We start from the raw sequence: 18,294 nt of genomic DNA, 5'->3' as shown, positions 1-18,294 counted from the left end.
TTCTAGAAGATCTCCTCCCCTTGCACTTCCAGCATACATCCTTTACTGTAGGATAGAACTCCCAAGAGAAAAGAATCCCTGCCCCTGAGATAAATGTATCAATTGTAGAGAAAAGGGGGAAGAATCACAAAATCATAAAAATTTGGTGGGAATTTTGAATGTAAAATTCCGCCGAAGTTTCCTTCCTGCTTAAAAAAAAAAAATGTGTTTTGGAAAAATGACCCTGGACAGGAGGAGAGAGTGACTACTCCAACGAGATCATTTCCACCAGCTCATTCTCCTGGAATTTCCATTCCTTGGAACATTACTTCTGGTTAGCAATGTGGCCTGAAGAGCCAGGCTGACATCTTTGTTGGATTTTGAAAGACAGTCTTTCGTGCCTTGGATAAGACAACTTCAATAAAGAACCACAAATTCAGTACTCCCAATTTATTCCTTAAGCTCATTCTGATGTTGCGAGTCTTGGAGGGACAGAGGCCAGGAAACCTGCCATTTGGTGGCATCCACAAAAAGGGCACAGTTGAGCAATTTCAGGAAAACATAACCCAAGGTGAGTTCAACATACAATGTTTTCTACCATCATTTGCAATCAGAGGATTATAAAAGGAAATCATTTTGTACAATACATAAATTATTAATGATGTAGCTATGAGCATTCCTGCTTCCTGACCTCCAAAATGTTTGTCTCCATTTTACAGACCATCAGATGTCTGTCTCCCAGATCAGCTAATACCCCCAGACCATGCTCCCTGCACCACTCTGGGCATACACGGGCCCACCCTGATCTTCTACACTCTCTGCCCTCAAACCCTCCCACTTTGGGTCTCACATTCTGCCTTTGCTAAGAGTTTCTAGAGCCTTGCCATCTTCTCTGAGCCTTTCTTTTTCCTCTTTACCCACTATCCTCTCAAAAGCCTACCCTCCTATTTCTCCAAATTATATTTTGTGATCCATCTTTCTAGGGATCCTAAGCATCTAGGAGGTTGCTAGCAATCTCCCTGGCCCTCTCTCCCTGCCATGTGCTCACCTGGTTAGTTCCCAATTCAGGTTGAATTCACCCCCCACCACCCCGCCACCCACCCACTCCAGACCTCCCTCTGACTAGAAACACAGCTGCCAAGACACACCCGCTACTCTCAAATCCAATCCTCATGGACTTTCTTTTCTGTCCTCAGACGGCCCACCTCCCCTCCTCTGGCTTTACTTCCAGATGAGTATCTTATTTGATATTTTACTGAACAAATAGAAATCAGTCAGAAACTCTCCCATATTCCCATTACCGAATCTGTCAATTTACCTACATCGGTCCCCAAACCTCTGCTTTCCCTCCTGTTACAATGGATAAAGTATTCCTGCTCCCCTCTAAAGCCAACATCTCCCTCTTGCCTTCTCAAGGTTGTCACCCCTGAAGTTATGCCTCCTCCCTAACTCTGTGGACAACCTCAAAGCCATACGCTCTCCCCAAGTGTCTCTCAAAAGAGCAGCCCTTATCTCCCACACCTTATCCATGGGCAAGGGCAGGGACTAGCAGGCAACAAGAGAGGCACCAGGGTCCCTGTGAGTGTGCCCTTTAATTTCCAGCCCTCAGTGACTTTCTTGCTTCATTCTAGTCCTGACCCTGTTTCTAGGTTCGTCAAAGTCATGCCCCAGTCTCTTTTCTTATCTTTTCCTCAGACTGGCAAACTCCTATCTCTGTTATTACATTTATCACAAATATAATCATATAATTATGAAATTACTTGTCTGATGTCCATCTCCCTTGCTGGAATAAAAGCTCCCAGAGGCCAAGACCAGATTGGCCACGTTGGCTGTTACAATCTTCATAAAAACTCTTTGTTCCTCAGTTTCCCTGTCTATAGAATGGGGTAATAAGGTACCCAGTGAATGTTGGCATTTATGATTAACAGTATCCCTAGCAGCTAGTAGGTTCCCAGCACATCAGAGGGACTTCATCAATAATTATTGAATGAATCCATAAATGAAGGAATAATTCCGGGACTGAGGTATGGATGCAGATTCCACAGGGTTGAATACTTTTCTGAATGAGTAAACTATGAAAATGTGGCAATAAAATGGCCCAAGGATGCAAGCCTTCCTCTCTTTCTGCTGGTTGGTGAAATGTGCTCCCTATCCTCCTCTGTATTCGTGGTTACCTGTGTTCTGCTGCCCCAAGTGACTGACTATTACCAAACCAGGTCCAACCTTCCCCTTCCTTTCCAGTTCCCAGGGAGCCCCAAGTGTGAAACAAAATCATTAGAGCGGCTTTCCCCTGACGCCCTGGCTAAGGCTGATCAAGCTCTTCAGGGAAAAAGAAAGGCAGAGAGACTGCTCTCTCCGTTGCTACAACAGAGCAGTTGCTAAGGAAACAGCCCTATCCCTCACTCCTTTCTGGGCCCCTCAGGGCCTGCCCACTCCTCCCAGGGCCCCTCACCACTTTCCTGAGCAGGCCCTTGTGCCTCTGTACCCTCTGTATACTTCCTCTCCTCAGAGAGGAGCAAAGAGAGAACCAGACCAGGCCAGAGAGCCAAGGAAGCCCTGCGGAAAGCTTCAAGGCTCTGGCCTGGGTGACCCATGGGCTTCAGAGGCCTCAGCTCTCAAAGCCGATCCTCCCACTCCCGTTTCTCCCCTCCTCAAACACTGCAAGCACTGCGCCACAAAATGCCCGGATGCAGGCTTCCTCGTAGCCCCTCAGGATTGTCACAGATAACTCGGGCCTTTGTCAATAATAGCTACGACCTGTTCATACTATCAAGAAGTAAGTGGTGTGGTGGCAGCTCCCTGGTCTCTGGCTGTGGTTTCTCTCAGCCTGGCGGCCTGGACTACAGGGCTCAGAGAGGAGTCATATCAGCATGGCCTGCCGGCCCCACGGCTGCATCTGCAAGAGTGATCTTCTTTGATTGCCTCCCCTCACCCACTGTTTCTCTGCCAACCTCCCTCCCTCCCTCCCTCCAGTCAGGTTTCTGACTTTCTTCAGGTTTCCCTTGGGGTCAGCTGTCTAATAGTTGATTTTACCTCAAAGGTGCTAGGGACTTCCCCTGTTGCCCTCTCCTGAAGCATGACCCAAATCTGAATGCCTCCTGGGCTTGGAATGGGAGAAGCAGCCCCATGTTTCGCAGCTTTCTAAAACCCTCCTGTGTCTGTCTTTCCCTACCCATCAGCCCTTGCTTCAAGGTGACTTTGCTTCAAAGCATCAGTCTTGGCAGATGTCTCCATTCCTCGGCCCCCCTGGAAAACCTGTGGCTTTGCTATCAGACGGAGGCTCTTTTAACCATACATGTTGCTAGTGGAAAGCTCTCTAAATATTTGTTCTAAAATAGGAGTTAACAGAAAAACATAGACTCCTTCCAAACCAGCCTTTCCTCTATATTGTTCTGAAGGGACACTCTTGGATCCAAAAGAATAACATCTTTTCAATTCCCAAATGACTTGATTTCCAGTAACAGAAATATATATATATCTATCTCTCTCTCTATATATATATATGTATATGTATATGCATATGTATACACACACACACACATACATGTGTGTGTATATATATATATATATAGGTCAGAAATTCATTGTTAGATTTAACCGGACACTGAAAATTCCCATTAACAGTAGCAGTGCCTTATCTCTCTGCCTTTTACAAGCTGGTATGCTGGGCTTTGGGGCAGAAAAAAATACATCATTGTTTCCAACAACCTGAGTGCGTTGAAAGCAGCCTTGTTGTGTGTTTCATTCCATGTTTGACTGAACTGAAAAATGAAGTAAGGCACAGCGGTATGTGTAGGGACCTGCCTACTTAGCTGTGTGACCTCAGGTGAGTTACGATTCCTCTCTGAACCTCAGTGTCCTCATTTTTATAATGGGGATAAAACTGCTATCCTTATGCCATTATTGTTAAGAATTACATTGAGAGAACTTATGGAAAGCACCTCATATTGATATAAGGAGGCAATCAATGAATGGGAATCACAATGGGAAAGGTGGTTTGTGTGCAGGCTCAACCAGGGGGCGTGGGGGGGATTTGGGGGGGAGGGACTGTTTGCCACCCAGGGCACCAGACTCCTTACAGCATACCTATCCTGCTCGTGCTCCTTATCTTTGATATCTGAAGAGGTTCACTTCCTAGGAACTTCCTTAGGAGAAGTACAGGTCTGATGAGGGATGTCTGAATCCAGGAAATGGGATGGAAACTGTGTGTAGTTTATTGTAGTGACTAAAAATCAAGTTAACTAAAAGTTGTGGTTAACTAAGAGTCACTAGTGGGGCAGCCCATCAGGGTTTTCTCCCCTTCTTCTTCAGCAAAAGAAGCTGTCAAGTTAGGGCTGAATAAATCTTCGAGGCCACTTCTTGCTGTGAGGCAGTAATCCAAGGACACCCTGTCATGGGAAAAACACCTTTTATATGACTAGTGAAGCTGCTCCTCTTGTGGCATACAAAGGTCTGAAGAAAATTTTCACAGTCATTACAAGAATCCCAGAAGGCAGAGAGAAAGAATTCATTGTGCCTCACCAACCATGGCCAACATGGGCAACAACCGTCACCGCCACCAATACTCTCAGTTCTCTCACCATCATCACACTGCCCACCATGATCACCACCACCTCCACCATCTCTACCATCAAAGCCACCATCACCGCTACCACACCACCAACCTGCACCAGTCTCCCTCTTTGCCACCATCCCCACTCCACCTCTACTGCTACCATACTACCTTCTGCTGTCACCACCAGCATGCCTCCTACCACCCCACTTCCACCCCCATCCCCACCTCCATTCCACAGCTCATCACCATCATCATCTTTGGCACCACCTTCACACCCACTCACCATCCGTATTACCACCATTCATCAACAACCCCCGCCACCACTATTACTCTCAACATCAATGTCACCGCCAACAACAACATCACCATCCCCACCTCCATGGCATGACCGACCCCCCGCCACCTTCACCAGCACTCCATCCCATGAAATTCAGATCTTTAAGTTTAGAAAAAGGGCTCTTGGGCTAGGCCTATTGGTCCAAAACCCAAAAATATAGTTGAGAGAGAGAATTTGTGAACTGACTTTGACCCTAAAAGGGGAGACAGAAAAGGGAATGGTAGTTTTGTCTTTTTGAGGCCAAAGCTCTTAGGATCTACTTATACCTTGGTAATGAGCAGTATATGTATGTAGAAAAACACAGCTGGCCTTTGGGAGCTCAGACCCTCGAAGGCTTGAGGAGCCCTTTCAACAGGGAAAAAAGAATATTTTTCCTTCTTAAAGCATGGCTGGATCTGTCAGTGTTAACCACCTCAAGAGGCAAATGGACTCCAAAAACAGCTCCAGTTCCACCCTCATTGAACAATCTCTCACCAAAGGAAATGGCAGGGTGAGATCAGCAAGCAGGCAAATGGCCCCAGTGAAGGCGAGCTTTGAAGGTGATTGGACACAAATTCTGGGCTTTCTGAGATTCCCACTGAGTGGAGGAGGCACAAGGGTTTCTCTTCACAGCCCGATGTGACTTACTCATCCTATCTCAAATGATAAAAAGAAAGAAAGAGAATTTGGGGAAAGCAAAATGTAAATCAGAGGTACTTGAAATACTATGTGATTGTGGTATGAATTGTCAGTTTCTCCTAACTGTGAATCAGAGGAATCCTCACTGGGGGTGACAAGCACGTCTGTGTCCTCAGCCAATCCTTCTTCTCCTTTTATCACCTGGTTCTGCAGTCCTCACTGATCCTGCTTTGTGTGTCATGCCTTCCACATTCCCAGATTTTAGGCTGTCAGAAGGACACTTTCTTGAATAAAAGTGCCTGGATATTTTGGCTTCTACACTGCGATTCCCACTCTCTCCAACTTCAGTTTTTCATGGTTCCAGCCTGAAGATTCAGCTGTCTTTGTAGCTTTAACTCTGCCTTTGCTATTGGGACACTAAAGGAGTCTGCCATCCTTTCCCCAGTGGGTTGTGAAATGCCTGCTCCTGGCTAACTAGGAATGACTTGTGCTGCCTGAGCGGCTGGGCACTCTGCCTTTCCCCTCTTCAGCCTCTCTGTCAGCCTTGCAAGAGGAGGAGGAGAGATTTTTTTAAAAGATTTTATTTTATTAGAGTTGGAGCTGGGGGGAGACAAGCAGGGTAAGGGCAGAGGGAGAGGAAGCAGGGAGCGTGACACGGGGCTTGATCCCAGGACCCCGAGATCATGACCTGAGCTGAAAGCAGATGCCTAAGTGACTGAGCCACCCAGGTGTCCCATGAGGAGAAGGAGATTTTAAAGCCGGCCCTGTTTATTGGGTGGCAAGTGATGTAAACAGCCTAGAACGGCCAGTCCTGAGTCATCGCCAGCCTGGCTAGCCTTGAGTGGTGCACTGTCCACACCCCCCAACCCCTAGCTACAGCTCTTTGAGGTTTTTATTTTCATGGTTTGTTATTTAACTATTTCATGCCTGCATCCGTTCAAGCTTCCTAGGTAGTGCTCCAGCCACACACTGCCCTGCTCTGTTGGGACCCAGGAATTCAGCCTGGAACTCTGAATTCAACCCCAAACACCACCTGGGCAGCTGCCACTGGGAGCTCGTTTAGTGACACTAAAGGTACCAGACAGAACGGCGTTCCCAAGGCTTCAAGCTGCCTGGGCCAGACATTAGGCCGAAGCTTGAGGAGATTCTTGGTCCCTAATATCAGAATCACCAACTTTAGACCGGTGATTTTTTTTTTTTATTAGATTTTAGATAACCCCTGTCTAAAACCTAAGGTGTAAAGGCACTGAAAGGCAATCAAATTATGAACATTGTACTTTGGGGGTGATGATTGTTTTGGTTGTTTTTAGTATTATCAGCCTTAGCAAGAATCTCTGTTGTGTTGACACAAATTTTATGGCCAGTATGCAGATGTGTGCCGTGATTTCGAAATTTTTATTTTGTAACAAAAAGCCCAGAGGATCTTTTGAAAACAAAAACAAAAACAAAAACACAAATAATCACCAGAGAAGGAATGTAGCAACGATAAGACCCCTAAACAGCCATGCAGTAAACTTAAGAAAAGTTCTAATGGGCTCCATTCTAATTCCAGCTAAGTTCTCCTCAGAGAAATGAGATAAAGTATGTGTGTGTGTCTAAATGTGGGGGGAGTACATAAATGCACGTGGGAGTGTAAGCCCGTGTGTGAGTGGGAATGTGAAAGCATAAGCATGTGCGAGCCTCAGTGTAACTGAATGTAAATGTGAGTGTGCAAGTGGGAATATCTGTATGGGTGTTGAGTGAGAGTAAATGGGAGTGTCTTTGTATATAAGTGTCGTTTGTGTAAATATGAGCATGTGAGTGTGAGCACAAGTGTGTGCCTGTAAGTTATATGAGTGTGAATGAGTGTGTGTTAGATGCATGAGTGTGTAAGCGTAGGTTGTGTGGGCATGTGTGGAAAAGTGTGTGTGTCCGCGTGTGTGAACATGAAGTGTTTATGAACGTGTGTTCCCAGAATGTGTGCGTTTACTGGGAAAGAGGACCCAAAGATGCGACTTCACAGGATCTTGACTGAAAATCAGTCACTTCTGAGCACACACACACCAGCTTGTACAATCCTGGAGAGGCCATCGCAGGAACTGGTAATGAGGAGGAGGACCGGACTTCCCAATTTGCTCAAGTCAGAGCTCATGGATGCCTGTTATCCCGGCATAATTATCATGACTTTATACAATACATATTGGTATCATGGCTGACATATAGCTTATATCAGTAAAATACACACCTTTTAAGAGAGCAGGCCGATGATTTTTTACGTAAACACATACCCATGTCATCATCCCCCAGATCAAGATACAAATATTCCCAGCACGCAGTATCAAAAATACCTTCTTGATCTGAAATATGAGTTGCCCTAGTAAAGTCTTCCAGGACTTCTCAGCCCACCTGAAGGACGGTGGATTTCACTGTCCATTGATGTTATCCCATATTCTGGCCTTTGTGTCATATTTTACACAGGCTGGAGAATCACAGTAAATGTATTGCAGTGGTTGGGAAGCAGGAAGGGTTAAATTACATCAGCTAGACTTGACAGGCTCTGAGGATGTGTGGATTCTGGAAGGTGGAAACTATTAGAACAAACACCTTCATGGAAATTGCCATTAATCCAAAGTGTCTGAACTTCCCTTTACCCTGTCTCCACCACTCCAGCCTTCCCCTGCCAAACTTTCCTTTCATTAAAGGAGTGACTCATCCCCACTGGGAATCATATAGGATCTGTGGGAAAGAGTATGGGATTTGGAATCTGCCAAGCTTGGCTTTGCGACTTGACTGTATCATTAGCTAGCTCTGTGTCTTTGGGTAAGTTAGTTAACTTCTTGAGGCCTCAGTTTCCTGATCTGTAAAAAGGATAACATGATCTACTCTGCAGAGTTGGGGTGAGGCTTAGATTTGATGACTCCAAGGTGCCTGACCCATGGGCACCAAATGTGTGATAACAAATATTTAAGTCAGATTTCAGGATCAGAATAAAAACAAGATATGGGGGGGCGCCTGGGTGGCTCAGTGGGTTGGGGCCTCTGCCTTCGGCTCGGGTCATGATCCCGGGGTCCTGGGATCAAGCCCCGCGTCGGGCTCTCTGCTCAGTAGGGAGCCTGCTTCCCTTCCTCTCTCTCTGCCTACTTGTGATCTCTCTCTCTCTGTCAAATAAATAGATAAAATCTTAAAAAACAAAACAAAACGAAAAAACAAGATATGGCAGATCAGCTATTCCAGAAATGGCCAGGGCAATGTCTCCAGTCCCATTCATTCTTCTTGAACTTTGCCACTCCCCACTCTGGGTATGGCAGACTCTCCCACACCCCCACACTCTCCTTGAACTCGACAGGACTTTGTCACTGCCTCAATGAGTGACATAGGGCAGAAGCAATGCTACATGACTTCTAAGGAAAGGTGAAAAAAGACAACACAGCTTCTGCGTAGCACTCTCTCTCTCTCTCTTTCTCAGGATAATCTCCTCAGGGAACAAGCCACCATGCTGTGAGGAAGCCCAAACTGGCCCACATAGAGAGTCTCAGTGGAGAGGCCCACGGGAAAAGGAACTGAGACTCCCCAGCCAAGGTCTACTATCAACCACCAGTCTTGTAGATGAACAAGCATTTAGATGATCCTAACCTTCAACCACTGAGTCTTCCAACTGGGCCCCCAGAACTGGGGTAATAAATTTAAGCCAATTGAAAAACAAATTTAAGCTGCACCCTATTCAAAGCCTCACCCCATGAATCCGTGAGCATAATAAATGCTTATTTAAGCTTCTAAGTTTGAGGATAATTTGTTGTACAATCATAGCAACTGGAGCTCGGTGTAATCAGGGTCTTGTGGGACAGGGCTGATATTTCTCACAAACATCGGCATCAGGCCCAGTGAACTTGAACACAGCTCTCTGCTTTAGTCCATCTCAATCTCCAAGGTGGAGGGAGTGTTTGCTACACACATTTGTCCTGTTGCCTGTGATTAGAACCTGGTGCATGTTCCTGCTCACAAAATGAATTGATTCCATGACTCAAACTCAAAGTGAATTCCTATATGCAAACTCCTAGAGCTCTGTCTGTTCTTTAACACTAAACATTTACTAGCCTATGGGAAATGGAACCATGAAATAATGCAACTCTATTAAAACCAAAGATGCCTTAAGTTATATATGCAAATTGGCTGTTATCCTATTCAAACACCAGTTGTGAAAGCTCTAATGCTATTTATTTTCCATCTCTCGAAGATGGAAACTTCACCCCGTGCCATGAATGCATCTGGGGAAGGAGAACGTTCTGGCAGACTAGCCAGGCCTCCAGTGAGAACCACAGACCATCGGGAAAATCAGACCACAAAATGGGGCAGCAGCAAAACCAGATCTCCACACTGGCCTGAGGCAAGAACAATGGGTCCAATGGCCAAGAGCCTGTCGCACCGTCATGGCAAAGAAGTTAGTTCAACAGAGTGGTGAGACTGTGGATTTTGGATCATATAAACCTGAGTTCAGATCTGGTTTCTCCATATACAGGCAGTGGGATCTTGGTTAAGTACCTTAAGCCCTCAATTTTGTCAGCTGTGAAGACAGTACTTACATGTGGCAGAGGCTGCTGGTTGTCTACCAAGGTATGCATTCCTCTGGCATAGTACAGTTATAGCTGGGAAACAGCTGCCCAGCATTGAGGTTGGACCACATGACAAGATGGACCAACGTGACCAATGCATTTAGTGTGCCTTGCCTGCACGGTCATCCCCTTTCATGGTGACCTTGGGGGCCAAAGGCTAAAGATGATGACTTCACAGGATAGAGGGAGGCTGGATCCCTGTGTCACCACTTGGAAGAGGGCCATTTAACTAGGAACATACACATCAGACTTGGTATGAGTGAAAAACAAACTTTTGTCTGGTGAAGACACTGAAAATTGGGGTTGTTTGTTACAGAAGCTAGCCCACCCTGACTCATATGTTGTTTTAGGGAATGGAGACATGCATCATTGTAGGTAATTACAAAGAGTTATTTACTATCTCTCTTCCCCATTTGACTGATGCTCCTTGAGGGCAAGGACTGGGCCCTGTTGAGCCAGTGTCCTCCACTGGGTCTGGTACATACCAAGCATGTCAGCAAATCTGAATTGTTTATCTGCAGCTTGATTAAGAGAAGAGAGAATTAAAATCTGGGCGTTTTACCAATAGAAGAAAGAAAGGTTGATATTAAAAAAAAAAAAGATCATTACATCAATACTTCAGTACAGAATGTACTTATTTAAACACTTATCAAAAGGACCAAAAACAAAAAACAAAAAATATGGATAAACAAAAAACCCCACCTAGCAAAAAATTCATCATTTGACAGTTTAGAACTTTGATGCCAAAGGGGTCCAAAGAAATAAGTTTTCCCATTAGAAGTTTTGGAACCCAAAGCTGGCTATTAGGTTTTCTTTCAAGTTCCACAAAGCTTTTACAAGTTAATTAAATGGTTGGCTTAACCACCGGTTCATGTTTCCAGCAGATGAAGTGGAGTAAGCTAGGAGAGGAAACAATTGTGTAAACGCAAACTTGGTAGCAAGAATTGTCCCTAAAAACAATACCTTATCAGTAACCTCGGAGTTTTCTCTTTGAATTATCAGGGTGAACAAACAGAATTTGCGTTTCTATGGAGCACTTTCCTTTTTACGCTCCCACTGTGTTCTCACAATAATCCAAAGAGTTAGGGCACGTTTTACTGTCGTCATTTCACAGATGGAAAATCCATGAAATAAAGTGAGCCGTGATTTGGCCAACATCTAATGGTTCATGCAAGAATCAGAAGCCAGGCCCCCTGACTCTCAACTTAGGACTTGCTCTCCACCGGACCTCCCAAGTTGATATGGTTCAGCGTGGATGACAGCCTACTGGGACCAAGCCAGCAAACTGGTTTTGAGCCCAGTCTGGGTGATATCTCATGCTTGCATATCTTAACAGGGTAAAAGGTAAACTAAGACACAGTCCTAAAGTCTAACAACAACCAGAACACCAGGTAGGCTCGATGGAGGAAGTGGGATTTCAGAAAAGAGTAAAATTCTGTAAGAAAAACTGTCATATCTGCTCAGCACCCTTCCTTTATTCTTCTGAAAACGTACCCCCCTTTCTTCAGGAGGATTGTTCCTTTCCTTATTCCCGTCATTTGAGATTGATTCTGGATGCGGCTGCCAGTGATAGCATCCTACACCTTGGCCAGTAGTGGGCATGAGACTTGTTCTAGCCATTAGAATTCTTAGGGGAAAAAAAAAGAACTGGAACTAAGAGAAGGATGCAGTCCTGCTTGCACAAGACTCCTGGTGGCTACAGGGCCTGCTTTGTGGAAGAGACTGGGCTGCAAAAAGGCAGCTGACATGAGGGATGGGGCAAGAGAATCCTGGTGGCATTGGGAATGTGGTTCCAGCTGCCTCTGCCTCAGTAGAGAAGCCTCTGCCTTCCCTGCAGGATATGGTTGCATTGAGCTAATCATTCTCTTTTCCGGGGGTGGTGCAGCTCAGGTCACTGGCAAACATAGCCTGGCCTAAGGCAACAGGTGGAGAGGGGAGGGGAAGCCACCCTCTCTTAAGGAGAAACTACTAAAGGAGCCTAAAGGGAAAGTGAGAAGACGCAAGACTTCTTTGGGGACACTGAAGAAGCCAGGGTCGCTAGGGATGAGGATCGGCATAAAGAAACAGTAAGATACCAAGCTCTGAGCACACTGAACTTGAGACTAGACCAGAAGGTGTCCACGGAGACACTGAACGGACAACAGGATGGGGAAGTGGATCTTCAGGGAGAAAATAAAGTTGATGTAACTCTAGTGAAAAGAGTGCTGCACTCAGAGTCAAAAAGACTCCAAAGAAAGGGCTTTTGTCCTGATTAAACCGGTTCTTGAATTTAAGAGAATAATATTAATTTGGGAGCTATCTGCATGGAGGGAACAACAGAAGTCATAGATGTAGAGAATTCTTGAGAGAAAGAAGGGAAGAGAGTCTTGGATAAATGCTCACAATTAGTCAATACAATAAAAGCATCAAAGAGCCAGGTAAGCAAAGAGCTTAAAGAGGGAGAGGTTGAGTGAACGAGTGAAAGCAAAAGAGTGACACCAGTAAAAAAAAGTTGGTGAGACAGAAGTCTGTTTGAATTGAAGCAGCAGGAAGTTATTGGTGAAATGAACTTGGATATGGCAGAATGCCAGCCAAATGATGGAGAGAAGTTATGGGTAAGGTCATGTGTGCTGTCAGTGCCCACCCCCATTCCTTTCATCTTCTAGGGGGTCCTGCTGACTTTCCTTGTGACATCTGCATCTCTGTGCCTGAGGAATCTATCCCTCAGAACCACTGAAGGCTAAGCTGCCCTAGCCCGAGAGGCAAGCCAGAAAGGGTAGGGAATTAGCCCCCAGGAGCAGCCCTTGTACTTACGAGTAGGTATATAAACACCCCACCTCTCTTGCCTTGCATCTGGGATGGGGCAATTCTCAGGCATGGATTTTGCACTATTTCTCAGTTTCCACCAAGATTAAGCTCCGGGTGCCCGCTGTGGTAGCTGGCTTCCCAGCGCGTTCTTTATTAGCTGTGCTCCTCTTCCCATTTTACTTCTCTCGTCCTTGAGCAGCATGGTCCCTGCATTTCCCAAGTAAATGGCTTGTACTTGAATCCTCGTCTCAGCCTCTGCCCTGAGGGAAACTGAGCTAAGACAGGAACTCATGTAACTTACAGCACAAACTAGGACACCTGTGGAGAGTGAAAAGGGGGAGGGGACACTGTTAATTAACGACGCTGAAACAAGTGGGGCCAAGCAGGATTTTGCATACCTGAAGGTCTGGCCTCCCTGGTTCAGTGCCCCTCCTTTGAGAGGATGGAATTCAAATGCCAGTTTTTAGAATAACCCGGAGTGAGGAGTGAGGACGGGAAGGACGTGCTGGGAGTAAAGATGCCTTTTCTTTAGTGACCATTGGTGCCCTGTGCCCCATTATCTGGAGGGCTCTGGAAAAAAATATGTCAGCTCAAGTGTGGGAAACTATCTCAGGAGGAGACTGGACCATGAGAAGTAGGTCAATGTCCAGCCTCCAGGAAAACGAGAATTGCGCATCTCTGTGATGCTGGGCTCCAAGGCTGCGAGCGGTCCTGTCAACCGCACTCGGCAAGATGCTCCTCTCACAGCATCACTGGGCACCCCCTTCTTGCTTCTTCTCGCCTCCCATTAGTCATGTCGGTGCGCTCCTCTCCATAGCTGCACAAATGGACAAACCTCCTCTGACAGCACCTCCCCCCTCGCTGCTGGTGCCCACTGCCCTAAGGACAGCATCTGGGAACTGGGATCCTCCGGTGACCCAGGCCCTCTGCTTCATACATGTCCACATCTACTCTTTTATCATGTCTCCTTGATAAAGAGATTTTTTTTTTCTTCTGCCAGAAAAATCTTTCAAGAAAGCCACTCCATTTTCTCGCATGGTTGAAGAGCCGCTGGATGTGATCATGTGGGGAAAGGACAGGACACTAATATTTGTTTCCCCGGCCCTGTGCACAGATTAATCCCATGCCTGGATTCGAGCTGGGAGTTGCTGTGTGACGTCAAGGGTGCCCATGAAGTGACTCTGCGGGGGAAGGGCGTTGGCCCTCAGGTGCCAGGTGTGGAGCTGGCTGCTTCCCGTGGCTCTCAGTTCACCCCTTCCTGGGAGATGCCACTCATCTCTCTGGCAGCCTGTTCTTGCCAATCTGGCTCCCAGCTGCCCCACTCAAATTTGGAGTTGATATCTAAATAGAGAGATCAACACTGGGGCCCTGCAAAGCCCCTTCTAAGGGTCAGCTCACTTCAGCCTCGCGATTCCATGAAGCAAATCTTGTTATTCGTTCTGGGTTGCAAGTGAGAGTGGAGATACAGAGATTAAGTAGCTTGTCCCAGCTCTCAGATAGTCAGCTTTGCAGTCTGAGCATCAGGAGACAGAAAAGCCTATGGGGTATTCCATTAGACACCCGGGTAAGATGGGGCTGGTGGGCTGGGTTGGCTGAGGAAGGAAGGGCTCTGTTCGGTCTCAGTACCACAGACTTGTCATTAGCTTCACGGATTAAAATCCTGTTCTGTAGCTACACTCCTGTCCTAGACCTTGAGCCTGAGGGTATGATACCCCATGGACAGTCCGGGGAGACTTTATCAGAACACCAGATTGTGCTCCTTGTCTCCAAAACTCAGCTCCCTTCCCAACTCCCTACTTTGCAGTGGGCTTTTCTCCTGAGAAAAGCTGCCCACTCGTAGCACAGACGAACTTCATTACCTCCTCAGGAAAGACCCTGAAGGCCCTTCCACCCTCCCACTGCTCTCAGGTCTTACACACCAGCATCCTCCTCTGCCTGTCCTTTGCACAGGACCTTGTTTGTCCTCCATCATGGCCATTGGGAGGCCATGGGTATCTCTAGCTAGACCAGCCCCTCGTGTCTACATTCAAAAGGCTACTTGCTGAGCCCAGCTACTTGGTGCTCCCCAAACACAGTCGTAATTTCCTGTCTTGATGGCTTTGCTCATGCTGTTCTCTCTACCATGAAAGACTCCTCTCTGAGTGCCCATCTGTTGAGGCATAGTACTGTGTAGCCCCTGCTTGAAGCTTTCACTGAGCCCCTCACTGGACATCCTCTGAACCTCTCCTGAAATGCTGAATGCTTTTTGTCTGTATCCCTTTCAGGTCACACATGTGCTGTCTTCTTCTCTGAGGTATGCATATTTATGTACATGTTTTCTTTTCCAGTCTATGGGTTCATCAAAGGCTGAGCCACAGTAATTCAACTGTGCTTCTTCCAATTTGCTTAGCAGAGAGCCAGGCATGTGGGGTGTTTTTGAATGAAAGAAAAGGGTAGATTCACACAGACAGGGGAAACAAGCAATGTCTGATTAGGAAACCTTTGGAAACCACAAATAACGTTATTTGCCAAATAGATGATGTACCAGATACATCAAATAAAATAATATTTATATTCTAGTTCCTGTCCTTTGGACGTGGGGTCCAGGGTAACTCTGAGAATCCAAACAGATCAACTCTCCACTTAAAAGAGTAGGTTCTGGGGGGCACCTGGGTGGCTCAGTTGGTTAAGCAACTGCCTTCGGCTCAGGTCCTGATCCCAGGGTTCTGGGATCGAGCCCTGCATTGGGCTCCTTGCTCAGCAGGGAGTCTGCTTCTCCCTCTGCCTGTGCTGCTTCACTTGCTTGTTTTCTCTCTCTCTCTCCATCAAATAAATAAATAAAATGTATTTAAAAAAAAAAAAAGAGTAGGGATGCCTGGGTGGCTCAGTGGGTTAAACATCTGCCTTTGGCTCAGGTCATGATCCCAGGGTCCTGGGATCGAGTCCCTCATGCACTGGGCTCCCTGCTCAACAGGGAGCCTGCTTCCGCCTCTCCCTCAGCCACTTCTCCTGCTTGTGCTCTCTTTCTCCAACAAATAAAAATAAATAAAATTTTTTTAAAAGAGTAGGTTCTATCATTTAATTATATTAGTCATGGGAGGAGGTTTGAGAGAGGTGTCTCAGGGTAGACGTCGTTAGCTTCTCTCCTCACCTTCTATCTTCCGGTGGAATGTTGACAAACCAACTCCAAGGAGTCATATTTTCTCGGTAATTTTTAAAAAAGAGTCTGATACTGAATTAATGACATAAGATCTATAGCAGGGTCTTCTTCATTCCTTACTCTTTAGAAGCCATGTACCTTCTGGGTAGATTTGGAGGTAGATCTGGTAATGATAATAATGATAGTACCAGTAGCGTAGCAATAGCTGCCAAGCTTCTTACAGAACTCATCACTCAGGGCATTTTGATCACAGGCAACAAGAACCAACTCTGGCTAATTTAAGCAGAAGAGGGGCATTGAGAAATGTAAATATGCTGTCAGTGGTCCACTCAGAGCCTCAGTATCTTTGGCACAGTCATCGACCAGCCACTGTGAATGTTGATTACAGACAATGCATAGCTGTCCCCTTCTCCAGACAATTGGCCTCTGCCAACAGGAGTCTCCTCACCTGGGGGGTTACTCTCCACCTCCCAGCAGCTCACAGCCAATGACTGAGTGCTTTGGGGGTCAAAAAAGGTCAACCACCTTGCCTCAAGGGGAGATTTGCTCTGGAGTGCAATTCACACCTGGAGTGCAATTCACACCTGCAGCCACTAGGCTGAGGCTAGACCCCTGCTGAGAAAGCATCCTGGCTCTTTCCCTGCCCCATCTTGCTTCCCTCACTTCCTTCCAGATTTCTCCTGAGGGCATCAATAATCCATTTGGGAAGAGGCCCCTCCCGAGGCTCTGTTTCTAGGGACCCCAACCTAAGATCAAAGGGCATTGGAAAGCCCACAGAATCAAAAGAGGACAAGACCCACAACAGCCCTCAGGGTGGGAGTGGGGGCTCTGGAGAAGGAATTGAAGTCTGATCTCTTCAGTCTGCCTGTTTCAGGATGAATTGGCTCCAGCCATTTTCAAGGGTTTTTTTTCTGCCTGTTGAAGATCCAGATTAAAAAAAATCCGTGTCATGGATCACATGCCCAATTTAGTGCAAAGGTAGAACAGGGCATCTCCTTTAGTTGTCCTCCCAACCTATACAGTTTCCTGGGTACCTTGGCACCTTGAGGTAACAAATAGCATCTCACTCAGTCCCTCACAGGTGTGAGGTAAATCTGTCATATATCTGAGGAAACTGAGGCACAATTCAGAAAAGAGCAGGAAGCACATGCAAAATTTTTTGATTAAAGGATCCTACTTTGTAGAGTTGATTCCCCAATATCCGCTCTACCCCATGTGGGTAGTAAGCCCCTCATGGCAATCCTATTTCCCTTGGCAGTTACTGGTTTAAGAATGGTCATGTGTCTGTCTGTGTCAGCCAAAGAGGCAGGAGGGAAAACTGAGCCTTTCTGAGATAGATATAGATATATAGATATGCATATCCTTGTTCTTTAAAACAAGATATATATCTTATTTTAAATATATATAAATATACAAATATATTATATATTTAATATATATTATAATAATATATAATAATATAATTATATATCTAATATTATACTAATATTATATGATTATATACATATATATATATACACACACACACATATATATATATACACATCTTGTTCTTTAAAACAAGATCTAAGGAGAGACCATGTCCAACTCTTCCTCTGGACATCGCTAAGTCTGGATCCAACAGCCCAAAACTTCTCTGGCATCTTGCTCACTCCTGTTGTCCAAAGGGAGATAGGCAAGACTAAAAGACTCACAGAGACATGGAGCCAGTCTGGAGCCTACTAACCCTCCAGTGTCTTTGTTACATGACAGAAGAAAATTCCCCTATCATTTAAGATAAATAGCCCAAACTGGGGATATCTGTTATTTTTAACCAAATGCAACCCAACTGATGTACTCACTACTGTGGACTGGGAAGATGCCAAAGGAATGAGGACATTTTCAAAGATAAGACCTGGGACAGCTCACAATTTTGGGAATTGCCATTTACTAGCTGTGTAACCCTGGACTAGTTATCTAACCTCTCACATGTAAAATAGAGATAATACTTATGTCTACTCCATGGCATTGGTCATAAGGATTAAATAGGGCCGGGCGTTTAGAACGAGAAAGCTACCACCAGGCACATAGTGGGTTCTCACTAAATACTTGGCTATTAGATATGCTCTTGAACTAAAACTTGAAATAGAATAAAAAATGAATATCAAGGGGCACCTGGGTGGCTCAGTCAGTTGTGCATCTGCCTTTGGCTCAGGTCATGATCCCGGGGTGCTGAGATTGAGCTCCTCATAGGGCTCTCCACTCAGCAGTGAGTCTCTTTCTCCCTCTCCCTCTCTGATCCTTCTTACGT

This window comes from Martes martes, assembly GCF_963455335.1.
Source record: "Martes martes genome assembly, chromosome: 1".
NCBI lineage: Eukaryota > Metazoa > Chordata > Mammalia > Carnivora > Mustelidae > Martes > Martes martes.
This window is presented reverse-complemented; position numbering follows the sequence as displayed.